The sequence below is a fragment of the Tenebrio molitor genome, chromosome 1 (genome assembly GCF_963966145.1).
Source record: "Tenebrio molitor chromosome 1, icTenMoli1.1, whole genome shotgun sequence".
NCBI lineage: Eukaryota > Metazoa > Arthropoda > Insecta > Coleoptera > Tenebrionidae > Tenebrio > Tenebrio molitor.
The window spans coordinates 31,021,522-31,034,727 of record NC_091046.1 but is presented as its reverse complement, the minus strand read 5'-3'; the positions used below and the strand labels follow the sequence as shown (position 1 = coordinate 31,034,727).

General features: G+C 32.2%; 1 protein-coding gene and 1 long non-coding RNA gene across 24 annotated transcripts in view; one reads left to right on the top strand and one right to left on the bottom strand.

Annotated features, from left to right (window-relative positions):
* CaMKII (Calcium/calmodulin-dependent protein kinase II) overlaps positions 1-13,206 on the bottom strand; it is a 140,249-nt gene that overhangs the window by 34,256 nt on the left and 92,787 nt on the right. The gene's annotated exons all lie outside the window — the stretch shown is intronic.
* The window catches only part of LOC138136596 (uncharacterized), a 47,262-nt gene continuing 42,513 nt past the window's right edge, over positions 8,458-13,206 (top strand). For 3 of the 4 annotated variants that reach the window (XR_011161357.1, XR_011161351.1, XR_011161353.1), the window contains exon 1: positions 8,458-8,882. This is a non-coding gene — a long non-coding RNA (uncharacterized lncRNA). The remainder of the gene's footprint in view (positions 8,883-13,206) is intronic. The other variant, XR_011161359.1, reaches the window with a different exon arrangement.

Below are 13,206 nucleotides of genomic sequence, written 5' to 3'. Positions count from 1 at the left end.
TGAATAAAAACTAAAATGAATAAATCAAAATATTTACGGGAAGCAAAAATTCATTATGATTTTGATTGTAACAGCCAAAGCCAAGTTTAAAATGGGCTTTCATTAACTCTCACTGGCTAAAATGAATAAAAAATGTTTTTTTTTTGTACACATCGCACAAAATTTCTAACTTAATTGAAATTGTTATCTACTAGTACAGATCCTTTTGTTTACATAGGCATAACAATAAGCGTGTAACATACAAATTGATAAATAGTTATTATTATGTGCTCAGAACAAATGTTAATCAATAATCAATAATAAGCATTTTTGTCGTACAACAGTAATCTGAACCAAAAGTATTGATCACCAACTGTTCATTCTGTAAATGTACAGGTAGCAGGTAAACATATAACACCAAATCAACGTGAGTTGAAAATTTTCACAAAACCTACAGAATTATACCACAAATTTTAATGTTGGAACTTCAGTAAATTCATTGTAAGAATGACGCTGTAAATGTATAAAAACATCCATATTCTGATTAAATTTTTCAAATATGCCATTAGCCATAATTAAATTACTTGTCGTATTTGTATACAGGATCGATAAAATTATTATTTATTTTGACATTTGAAAAATAGAGTTTATATGTGTAATTGAAATTATGTATTCGCATACTGCTCCTAATATTTTAATTGATTTGTTGCAAAACTTTGTCCAACGTATTCCTTAATAATTCCAAAAAGGTAATGGGGAGCACTCTGAGGATCTGTTTTAAATAAAAAATTCCTCATTTTGTGATTAAAATCTACTTAACTTTCATTTAAGTACTCGTACCTATGTCAATTTTCCAAAAGGAAGTTGGAGCGGCACAGACGCCTCGCTGATTACATATAAAGCAAACTATTTTTTTTTGTTCGACACCGCCAGAGTTTGAGAGTTTTCCCCTGTGTGAACGGATTTTGATAAATGTTACAACTTGTCAAAATGAAACGTCAAGCTAATTTTAAAAATTTTAAGCGATTTTAAGCCTTTAAGGGGCTCGTCGAACAAAAAAACGTTGTATTCAACTCGTTCGTGTGTAAATTGGGCCTTTTTGGTACTCGTGGGCCCAATTTACACATGAACTCGTTAAGTTGGATAAAGGTATAAATCTGAAAAGGCTCGAGGTAATATAAATAAAGGCTCCTTACCATATGCTACATTTCAAGGAGTTCGGATAAATAGTCTTCAAAATATTGAATTGTTTCCATACTGTTTAACGACCTGAATACGAGTATACAGTATGTCCACGGATTGAGTTGTAAAAAGGTATGATTGACAAAAAAATTTTCAATTTGAATTGTTTCAAATCAAGGAGGCCTTGGTGGTTTCGGTAAACTAGCTATTCTGTACGTTAGTAAAAATGGCAAAATGTTATTACGAAAAGTTGTTCACAATGTAAAATCATCGCTCTATGCAAAATTTCAGAAATATCGGTGTACTTTTATGAAACCGTGTCCTAGATATTTCTGTAAGAGTGTCTAGGGGTCCGAATCTACCACCGGTTAATACTTGTAAGATATTATATGAATCACCCTGTATAAATATGTAATAATAAACTCAATTCCAGTTTATTTCTAAGTGACATTTGGGGATTTTATTCAACTGAATGAAAAACTAAAACGGATGCTGCATCATTTTCATCTAAATGTTTTCTTATTTTATTAACATTTAGAATGGAACCAGTTTCCACAAATTTTTTCACTAATTTTCGGACGGCCACATAAGAAATGGTTGTTTTAGGATATTTTTTTTTTACATTTGTTGATCACCTCACGATAACAAAGTTCGCCACTACCACAACATTGAATTAGGTATGTTCTTTCTTGTAGAGCTAACATTATAAGAAGAAGTTTATCAACACTTACACCGTTTCATAAATTGTTTAAGCACATTTGCAGTAGGTAGCTAAGTAATGTCATTTTGAAAATAAAATTCGCCTACCCAAATTCTTTATTAATTTAAAAAAATCGAAGTCAAAATTTTCGCGGTAAATGTGAATAAAAAAAGAACAGTAATCACCAGCCCAAAAATGAAAACTGCTTTAGGAGCCTGAAAACAAGATCATTTTATTAAGAGTGACTTTTTCTGTAAAATTAAAAATTAAAAAAAAATCCTCTTTGTAACCCAATCCATGGACATACATACTGTATAACTAAATATATACATTTGTGTGCAACCGTACGCGAAATGAGCACTTCGCGTGCGTACAACAGACCGCGAAATTGAATTTCGCAGCCGTTGCCTTGACGACGGCCGTAAAACTAAGTCATTTTTATATTTATTTATTATCACAATTACAACATATCTATCTGCATATTTCCGGTGTAATCTTACAAAATCTGGATTGGTTACAATTAAAGTTTAATTTTGTGTCAGGAACGGCCACTATTAGTATAGAATTTTCATCCGGTTTGAAATTTCCGCCAATTTCAAATGAGAGAGCCGCACGAGAAGGAGTCGATAAGAAAGATCTCCAGTATCGATCTATCATCTACAGGGTTATTCTAAATGATTGTAGTCGAAGTAGGCGTGAAAACTGAATGTAAAATGTATGGTTGCCGCTCCACATAAAAAAAATCATCAAAATGATGTGTTAAATTCGGTGCAAAACAGCTCAATATTTTTAAAATTGATTGTAGAACAACTCAATATTTCTGGATTCAATCGTTAATTTAACAAAAAAAAATATATATTTTTTTTATTTTTTTAATAAAATCCTCATCACCGCACTTTTCACCTAATAAATGACAGTGACAGCGACACAACTGACAGTTCACATGAAAGCGACAAAAACGTAATAACATGGACATGGCCTACTTCGACTACAATCATTTAGAATAACCCTGTATATAAAACATACACATGTGAATTAGGTTAATTTTGGTTAATTTTTCACCGATCAAAAAGAGAAATATCTCGTAACATTTCCTGAATGTCATCAACAGACATACATTTTGGTTTATTTGTGTTTTTGCACGGCTCCTGCTATTTCCACGATTAAAATAACCTAAAAATGAGCAGATGATACAGATAGAGACACGGAATTTCGGGCATCATTTTTCTGTCACTTCAAAAAATTGCGATGTAAATCACTCTTTATTGTCAACGTGACATTCAAAAGTCAAATTTTGAAATTTATTTTCTGTTCACGTCAATCGCATGTCAATCAAAATCGACGCAAACGGTAAAATTGAGGTTAATAATGTAAAGTCTATTTTACATTTTTTGACGGTATATTGACAGTGTCTCGAATTGTACAACCTAGCATAACAGAACTTAACATTTATCTCCCACAATAAATAAATTCCAATAAATAGGTAAGCCAGTACAACATTATCCGACACGGTTTTCACATTCTTTTAGTTACATCAGTCTCAAAGTAACTGTAACATTTTTCATATTGCCGTTTCGATTTTTCAGGTTTCAAATGCGACACTGCACAATTTATAATATTTTTTTAACTCTGGATGAATACAAGGAACTGAAACATCGTCATTTTATTCAGACATTTTTGCAATTTTTCTCAAAGTGAATTGTTTTATTTATGTCGTTTCCACAGTGAAGGAAATTTTACTTGTTCATTTTATAATTACAAATTTTCGGGTTGCACACAAAATGTTATGTACACCTTGGCTACGAAATCCTTTGACGATCTCGAGATTGTTGCCTCGGCCGCAAAGCAACCTTGGTGACAATTTTTCTCTCGGTTCGTCAAAGTACGAGTATGATTTCGCATCCTTGACATACAAATAACTATTTTCAGTTTATACAGGGTGTCTCAGCTAAGACTTTCGAGCCCAATATCTCGGTTATTTGCCAATGGATTTTTATGAAATTTAACATACAGATATTTTAGACCGTGAAGGTTCAATTAGTAATAATAAAATTACATCAAGTTAAAAAATGTAATTTTAAGACATGTTTCCTTTATAGAAAATTATGCGCGATTATTATTAGATTGTTAAACATTAAAAAATAGGGGTCTACACAAACAATTAAGTAAATCACTTGTCTGATTCAAGGAAGAGATTAGATTTTGTCGTTAAAAATTTAATGTAAAATTTGAAGGTATTTGAGTAGTTACCTTTTGAAACAATTGATGATTAATTGCCAAACAACATTTTGTACACTCTTTAAAGTCTGTCAAAATTGGGCACGCTTTACTAGAAACGTCAAATTGTGCAAATTTATTGAAAATACCCTAAAAATAGATTACAGCGGCAGAAATTTCAATATTGTTGAAAAAGGAAAAAAAAATTACCTATGGAGAGTGTCGTAAGAATTTCAATGACATACTTCATTTTCTCGTGGAACACTATGCAAATGTAGGCTTTAAAAAATGTAAGGTTAGGAGAGTCGTCACTTTATTTGAAGACACAGGAAGCGTACGTGAACTAAATTACCTTGCTAAAATATTCCGATCGTGTTTTAGACCTTTATGGAAGAATTAAAGCATCCAGTATAATAAATTACGTCCAAATGTTGTCTTTAACTTCGTAAGTGTTTGTAAGGTTAGGAAGATAAACGTCAAATATGTCACCTGCATTTGTGCGAAAAGGGATGACCAAAATTCGGCGATAGTGCGCGTTTGTTTCATACGCGTCTACGTTTACGCCAATGCGAAGTAACCTCTAGGAAATATGCTTTAAAACAAGGAAACCGCATTGGTGTATGTTTTATAAAATATGATATACAGGGTGTATTTTAAAAATGTGCCGAAATTTTACCTACGAGGTTATGGGACAACGTAGAAGACTAAAAGCAGTTAAAAAAAAAATTCCTCAAAAATTAAATGTCAATTTATTTTTTGACAGAATTTTTTAAATATTTTTTCCGAGTTCTACATGAAGCCAGTAGCTCGCGGTTAAAGTTTGGCCGGACGTTTACCTAACACCCTGTATGTATTTAGTTATACAGTGTGGAAACTTTAACTGAAATAAAATTCATAACTTGGTATTAGGCTGTTTTTGTAGAAAATCCCGAAACAGGTTGATTTTTGTTTTTCCTTGCCTACATTTTGACACATATAGTTTTTGCATATCTCCTTCCGGAAGTGCACAACAACCCCTAACTTCTTTTTTTTCAAATGCAAGGGTATGCCAAGTGACACCTCGTTTGACAAGACCACTTCCCAAAGAATACAACGCACTAGGTATTTGTTTCCTGAATATTTTCAAAACCTACGTGTTAAACAATAAAAACCAATTTTATAAGTTTAATTCTATTTAATGCAACAAATGTTCAAAATGGGCTTCGATTCTTTCTTCTTTCTACTGTCAACTTGAACTTATACAAATTACACGATCAGTATTCAACTACACGTGTAGAAAATGCAAATGTTCCGTAAGGAAATGGAAGCATGATGATGGGGTCGAAAAACTGTGTACCTGTAAGGTCAAATTTTGATTGTCCTATGTTCAACACGTAAAATAAGACAGTTTTGTCCCTGGCAGCTGCATGTCTGACTGTCTGTCTGTCTGTGGATTTTTTTCATTTACGATAACTTTTGCAAAAATACGTTTTCAATTTTGTTTTTACAAAATATTTGCCGCAGTAAGAAATCCAGGCCTATTGATTTTGGTGCCAATCGATAACTTCTACAAAAGTGCACCGATTTGAATGTTTCTTTTTGTAAAATATTTGTGTAGTAAGGAATCAGGGCTACTAATTTTGATGCAAGTCGGACATCGGATGTCTAAATAAAAATCTGGTCAAGAGTGCGGTGTCACAAATTCTGTTTATTTTCCGTGTTGTAGCCACATTGTACCTTGTCAAACCCTGTACCTGTTACTGACGGAAGTTTAACCCCCAATTTGTGATTAGGGGCCAGTTTGCAGGGGATTAACTGAACACCTGATCAGATTGAACCAATCGAAGTTTCGGATTCGTGGGATAATCGCGCATTAAAATTTAATTCGAAGTAAATATTAAATTATCCTTCTATAAACTAGGCTTGAATGTCGTTTTTGTTCATTTTGTACATCATTTTTGAAGTGAAACTTTTTATGGGAGGGTCTTGAAATTTTGATCGGCAACCTTTTCGGGTGACGAAAAGTGGTGGGGGTAAACACTCGGGTCGAGTGGGAGCAGTGTCTCGCACAACGGTTGCGCCAATATTTCCATCTCACTTGAATGTAAGTTAATCTGTTGACAGGATACAAACATCCCTTAAAATTGTGTATACTTCTGTCTTTGTCACACTCACGGCATTTATCGATAATGTCCTCTCATTAATTTGGAGGCTTAAAAATGAACAATGAGTTACGCATTTCGATATTGTTTAGTGTTATTGTTGTTTATAAACTAGGCAAAAATGAATAGGGAATTTTTCCTTTTTTGAATTTTTCATAAATACAGTTTAAAATTTGTAATGAAATGTGTTGAAAATATATATTTATGCACATTAAATGTATCGTTTCAAGTAGCTGTAGCATTTTAAATTTATCTGGTGTTTAAGAATACGTGGGAGGATTGGGACAATTATTTTGCTTTCCAAGAAAAATTGTGGAATTCCCTATTCATTTTTGCCTAGTTTAATTTATTTTCTTCATTAAAATATACAATTTTGTTGTGAATATGCTATTTAAAAGTGATTGATGCATAATTACAATGTTTCCCTGTAATACAAAAGTTTCACTTCTATCGTGCGTCTTTACGACACATTCTGTTTTTTTTTTTTTAGTTTCTTTCAAAACTAACTAATATCTAATGTTACAAGAGAGTTTTTCTAATTTGTTGTTTTAACAAAGCATTAACTCATTCATCGAAATCTAGGAACTTTTTTCAGTTGGAACACACATTGCCGACAGCAAATTTACTGTGGTATTCTCTGCTATTTGGCGTATTTCTGGATAATTCATCTTTAATTGCAATTTTACTTGCGAAAAATGACAATTATGTTTAGGCTACAATCAAATTTTAAATTTTACTTTAAATATCAACTTTGAAATAAAAGTGTCACAAAAACATGTATTTAAAATGCAAATTAGAAAAAATAGCATAAAAATTCGGTTTATAAACCTTAAGAGCACTCGTCATTTACAGACAGTTGTGCTGCAAATCAAACTCGTGTCTTAATTAAGTTTTATAAAACTTATGTTTTAATATTACTATTACATATCTGACTGAACAAAAAAAGGCATTTATGGTAGAAAGTTGTTTTCTCAACGGGAGTATGAGTGATCCTCAGAGTGGTTTGTCACTTTGTTAAAATCACGGATTAAACGTAACATTATTATACTGGAAACTGGACATGTATTCGTAAAATTCTTCAAAATACTTTTGACCACATTTATTTTATATTTAGATAAATTTCTGGCAAATTCTACTACAACTTTTCATATTAAAAATTATTTTGGGCTATGGAAATCATGTATATCAATGCCAAGAAGCGATATGTACTACAGGTCGTACAACGTAGCTTGATACTTGAGATGCGCAGATAGAATGAGAAATCCGAGTTGCAAGAAAGACCGAAAATCTTCCAACGGCTTCATTTACAGTGGGTCTTTCTCCACTACTTGCGCATCCATTTCCCAAGTATCAAGCTACATTTGCGACTTGTACTATAGTATATTTTTTTATATTTCACTGAATCATTATTTGTTTTTTATACATGACGAGATATATTAAGTAGGCTATAATGCCTTAGGGCGTATAAATCATAATGCCCGCTTATTATGCCCTCTCAAACAAATCGTCATAGATACAAGCCACCGCAACCTATGAAATTTAGTAAAATCAAGTTCAAAATTTATAAAAAAAATTATGTTTCAATGAATCATTATTTGTTTTTTTATACCTTGACAACGAGATATATGCCCTAGGGCGTATAAATCATAATGCCCGCTTATTACGCCCGCTCAAACAACTCGTCATAGATACGAGCCACCGCAAACTAGGATATTTAGGAAAATCAAGTTCACATTTTATAAATTTTTTAAATGTTCACAAATTCAAATGCAGTGAAACATAAAACGTTGTAGGCACCACGGGCATTACTCGATGTTTATGCTCTCGGGCACCTTAAAAACACTCGGACCTGGCAGCCCGATACATAAATAACTATAAATGATCACAAATTCAAATGCAGTGAAATATAAAAAGTTGTATCCACCACGGGCATTACTCGATGTTTATGCTTTCGTGCAACTTAAAAACTCTCGGGCCTGGCGGCCCTCGTCCTTACTGGTTGTCCTCGAACATAAACATCTTCATAATGCCCTTGATACATAAATAACTGTTCCTGGTAGGCGGTTGCGCGCGCCATTTACGACATCCTGAAACGAAATGCGACGTCCCTATTGGTTAGTGGAATAGAGTAACCAATAGGGAGGTTGCATTTCGTTGCAGGAAAAAATATGCTATAGTACGGTGCTAGACTAGTGCAATGATGGCCAGTAACCCCCAACCTTAACTGACACGAAAAAATTGACCGTGTACCATCGGTGGACATTAAACGCTGGGACAAGATAACAGTTGTATCAAGTCAAAAATTACAAAATTGGTATCGGTTAAATTTGGTTTTTTACGAAAAGGTTATAAAAATTATGACGGGTTAAATGACGTTTATTTGTCAAAACCATCAAGTTAAAGTTCAGTTTGTTTCATATTGAATGATATTGTTTATTTTCCCAATTAAATAGTTGGTAATTATTCACAGAATCGGTTTTTTGGTGGTCAGAACAGGTAGGTAACAAAAAAACATTGAAACTCGACGGGTTAAGAGTTGATTGCAAAGAGACCAAAGAGTGATGCCAGTGTGACAATAGTTAATCTGCTAATTTGGGACAAAGCGAAAGTTTGATACACAATGAAAGTTGTTTGGATGTCCCAGGTTTTAATGTCCACCGATGGTATGTACCTAGCATGTTGTTTCACTGGCATGATGTGATGCATTATTTGTCTCCTAATTGTCTGTGAGTGAAAAAGTGAAATAATCGGCAAACTTAACTAGCATATATCGGGCGTTCACTTAAATTTATCCTCAAAGTAGGTGTTGAAGAGTCACCACGAATTACAGAGCACGGATGAACTGTTTAAATCTAACCTCACTTTTTGCGTTGTTTGTTTTTTTACTGTGCAGACTGACGAGTGCGCATTCGCAATCAACTCTTCAACGCCAGCTTTGAGGATAAATTTAAATGAACACTTGATATCTATACCTACCTCTTCATCTTTATTAGTTTTCACTTTCATAAGTGTAATAAGAAAACTAAGCGCCCCGGCCTGGGCAAAATAATTATTGTTACAGTGAAAAATTTAGAATTACTGATTTCTTAATTCAAAAAGGACACAATGGAAAATCAAAACTACATTTTATCAAGAATCAAGAAGACATAAGTTTGAGTCTAGTTACTTACAAAGACGATACCTTAGTTGAAAATATGTTTTTATATTAAAACTAGATTTGAAATATGTGCTATCAACGTAATTAAACTTTCCAGCTTTCCAGATTATTAATTTTTTTTTAGGTCGAACAAATTGTTTACATAGTGTGCTTCCCAAAAATGCTATCTAATCATCGATTTCTACTTATACATATTTAATCATAGTGGTTATCTAAAGTCCATTCAAAAATCAAAAAACCACCAACGTCGCATTTTCCTCGATAATTACTATCGGCAACGCTGTCTAGCGTAAAATTTGGTGAGACTTGTAATTTTGAGGTTAAATGTTTATTAAGCGTCTTGTTTTTCTGGGCATTTTTAAGTAAAAATAATAAGAATCAATAAATGAATGAAACGTGCTGCTAATAAAACAATATGAACGAAATTCAAAGCAACTGAATTTATAGTTACAAACATAGTATGAAAAAATATCTGGTAATTGTTCACTTTAACTACTTCTGGAATTTTCGCGTTTTTTCTGGCTATACAGCCTCAGGGCGTCCTCCTAGATCGTTTCCCACCATTCAAACCTTGTGCAAATGCCTTTTTTCTCTCTTGTTGTGTTTCAAGGTCGCGCCAATGTCTTAGTATAACTTAGTATAAAGGGTAAGGAAAATTCATTTGCACAAGGTTTGAATAGTGGGAAACGATCTACGAGGACGCCCTGAGGCTGTCTAGCCAGAAAAAACGCGAAACTTCCAGAAGTAGTTAAAGTGAACAATGACCAAATATCTACCTTGGGTGTTTTAAATTTTACCAACCTAACGCAACAGCTGGTGGTTTTTTAATTTTTGAATCAACTTTAAGTAAATACGTATGTGTTATAAGAAGTGTAAATCTGAAGTAATCAATGTAATGATACCGTATATGTACTAAATGACAGTAATTTCCAAACCATATATCGAAATCCACAGTATCAGTTTGATTTATTAATTTTAAAATCTATTTTAACGATAAAAACATTTAAGTACTTTCCTGATCGGTATTACTTTTATCAAGTTCTTGTAATCACATACCTATGTACTCAACTTTGTATAAACCTACTAAAAATTATTATCAAGGCTGATTTACCAGATAAAAAATTGGAAATATTGTGAGTGACATCTGGACAATCAGATCACTCAGAAAATGACTTTTGATTTTATAAAAATTAATCACGCGAAGAAGTGTAAAATTCATCATTAAAATACTTTATAACTTATAATACTTCAACGTGCTCTACTACTGCAAGATTTATTTATTCTTTGTAATCCTTAATTGGGCCAAGTTAATAATTTAACTTAATTAACATAAACGTCAAGTTGTTCAAACCACTGTGAAGCGACCTTGCGCCAAATGAATTATTGTATACCTAACTACTGTTAAAAACTTTTCCTACTTTAGTTCAACTTATATTATAATTAAACTTTATAGCCTTCTTTGCTTTTAATTCTCAATTGCAAAGTTACGAAATTTCATTACTACTGACAAACCTACACGACAAGCTATGTCTGTCTAATAATAGCTGTGCTCAATTATCTTTTAAAATGTGTCTATTCACTAACTGAAAGTCAACCTAATAGGATTTGGTGGATTAAATTTGTTTCGTTGTAAAAAGACAAGAAAATCAACCAACAATATGAGAAAAATCTTTTAAAAATTAGTATGGTAGAATATCATTTATTATATGTAATAACAATAATGCAATCAATATGTCGCGGTCATTACGAACGTTTAGAATATATAACTCAAGAAGGAGAAATCAATAAAAATTTAAATAAAGGAGAATTTTATAAATATTTAGGTATTAATCAATCATATCATATTCAACACTCAATTATAAAAGAAAATTTAGAAAAGCAATTTTATTTAAGAATTAAATCTATTTTAAAATCAAAATTAAACGGTAATAATTTAATTAAAGCAGTTAATACATATGCTGTTCCATTACTGACCTATTCTTTTGGTGTTATAAAATGGTCCAAAACTAATTTACAGAACATAAACATTAAAACTAGAGTTCTTTTTACCAAATTTAGTAAACACCATCCTAAATCTGCTATTGAAAGATTTAATTTACCACGCGAAAACGGTGGTAGGGGTTTTTCAAATCTAGAAATACTGCTAAAAAATCAAATTGCTTCACTAAAAAATTATTTCCTCAATAGAGCTCGTGATAACACCTTTTTTAATGCTTTGGTTTTAGCCGATAAAGGCTACACACCTTTAAATTTAAGTGATAATATAATTTCAGATATTGTTAAGCCAAATATACCTGACACTATAGCAAATATAAAACAGAAGTCTTTACATGGGAGATACTTTAAAAAACTGGAACAACCAGAAGTTAATATTCAGGCCTCTCATGCATGGCTTAAGAAATCAAATATTCACCCTGAGACGGAGGGTTTTATATTTGCAATACAAGATCGTGTTATAAATACAAGAAATTATAAAAAACACATATGCGGTTTACAATCGATAATTGATAAATGTAGGATTTGCGGAACTGAAGGGGAAACATTGAACACATCATTTCTTCTTGCACAGTTTTGGCTCAAAGCGAATATAAAAAACGTCACGATATATTCGCTAAAATTATACACATGAATTTAGCTGTTAAATTCAATTTATTAAAGAATACACAGCCACATTATAGTTATACACCAGAAAGTTGTTTGGAAAATGACAGTTACAAGTTATACTTTGATAGAACAAGTTTAACTGACATTCATATTCAGCATAACAGACCAGACATTATTATTTTAAATAAACAACAAAAGCAAGCATATATTTTAGATATAGCTGTTCCAAATTCACATAATATAACACAGACATATAACACAAAAATTAATAAATATTTAGAGCTCTCCGTTGCTATGAGAAATCTTTGGTGTTTAGAAAAAATTTCGATTTTACCACTTGTAATTTCAGCAACGGGAATAGTACTGCAATCTCTTTTTAAAAATTTAAAAATTCTGGATTTAGATAACACATTGGTAGTTGAAATTCAAAAAGGTATATTATTATACTCATGTCACATCGTGAGGAAGTTCCTTAACATTGACACAGAACATAATACACAACAAAGTCAAAATGCGGAGGCGAGACGCCGGTAATTATGTTGATAAGCACTGCACTATTACTTGATAGTAATATCCGTAATAGTGTATGTACTCCGGCAAAATTGCCGTGCCGCCGGGTGGAGGTGGGATACGAAAATACAAAAATAGGTAGGTGAATTCTTTCATAACACGTACGAATCAGCACCATCTGAACTGTGTTTTTAAGTCGTATCTTTAGAATATCACGAAACAGAACAAACCGACTGTTTGGACATACAGAAACTCCCATTAAGATTAGTATGTGTACGTAAAACAGTAAAATATGTTTAATAATACCATTCTTCCTGCAACTTATCTCTTAATTAAGTTGATTACATTTTTTCTTCATTCATTAATTAAAAGAACAGAAACTGTTAGTCAGTTTTGCTCCAACAAACGTAGTCACATATTTTTTTTTTATTTAATTTTAAGTATCTCATTCTTATTTATGCACTTACAAAATAACGTAAAGAAATTGTTTTCATTTGCTTTATCCCTTTAGAATGAAATAGAAGTCAACTTCCCTAAGACTTCACAATGTGTGTAGTATGTGTTGCCTAGAGTATACTCATATAGGTATTCTAAAATATACAGGGTGATTCGGGAGGAACAGCCGAAACTTCATGAGTGTATTCACACGTGAAAATAATGTAAAATAAACTCATATGTTCTTATCCGCTTTTTATTTGTTTTCAAGTTATAGCGTA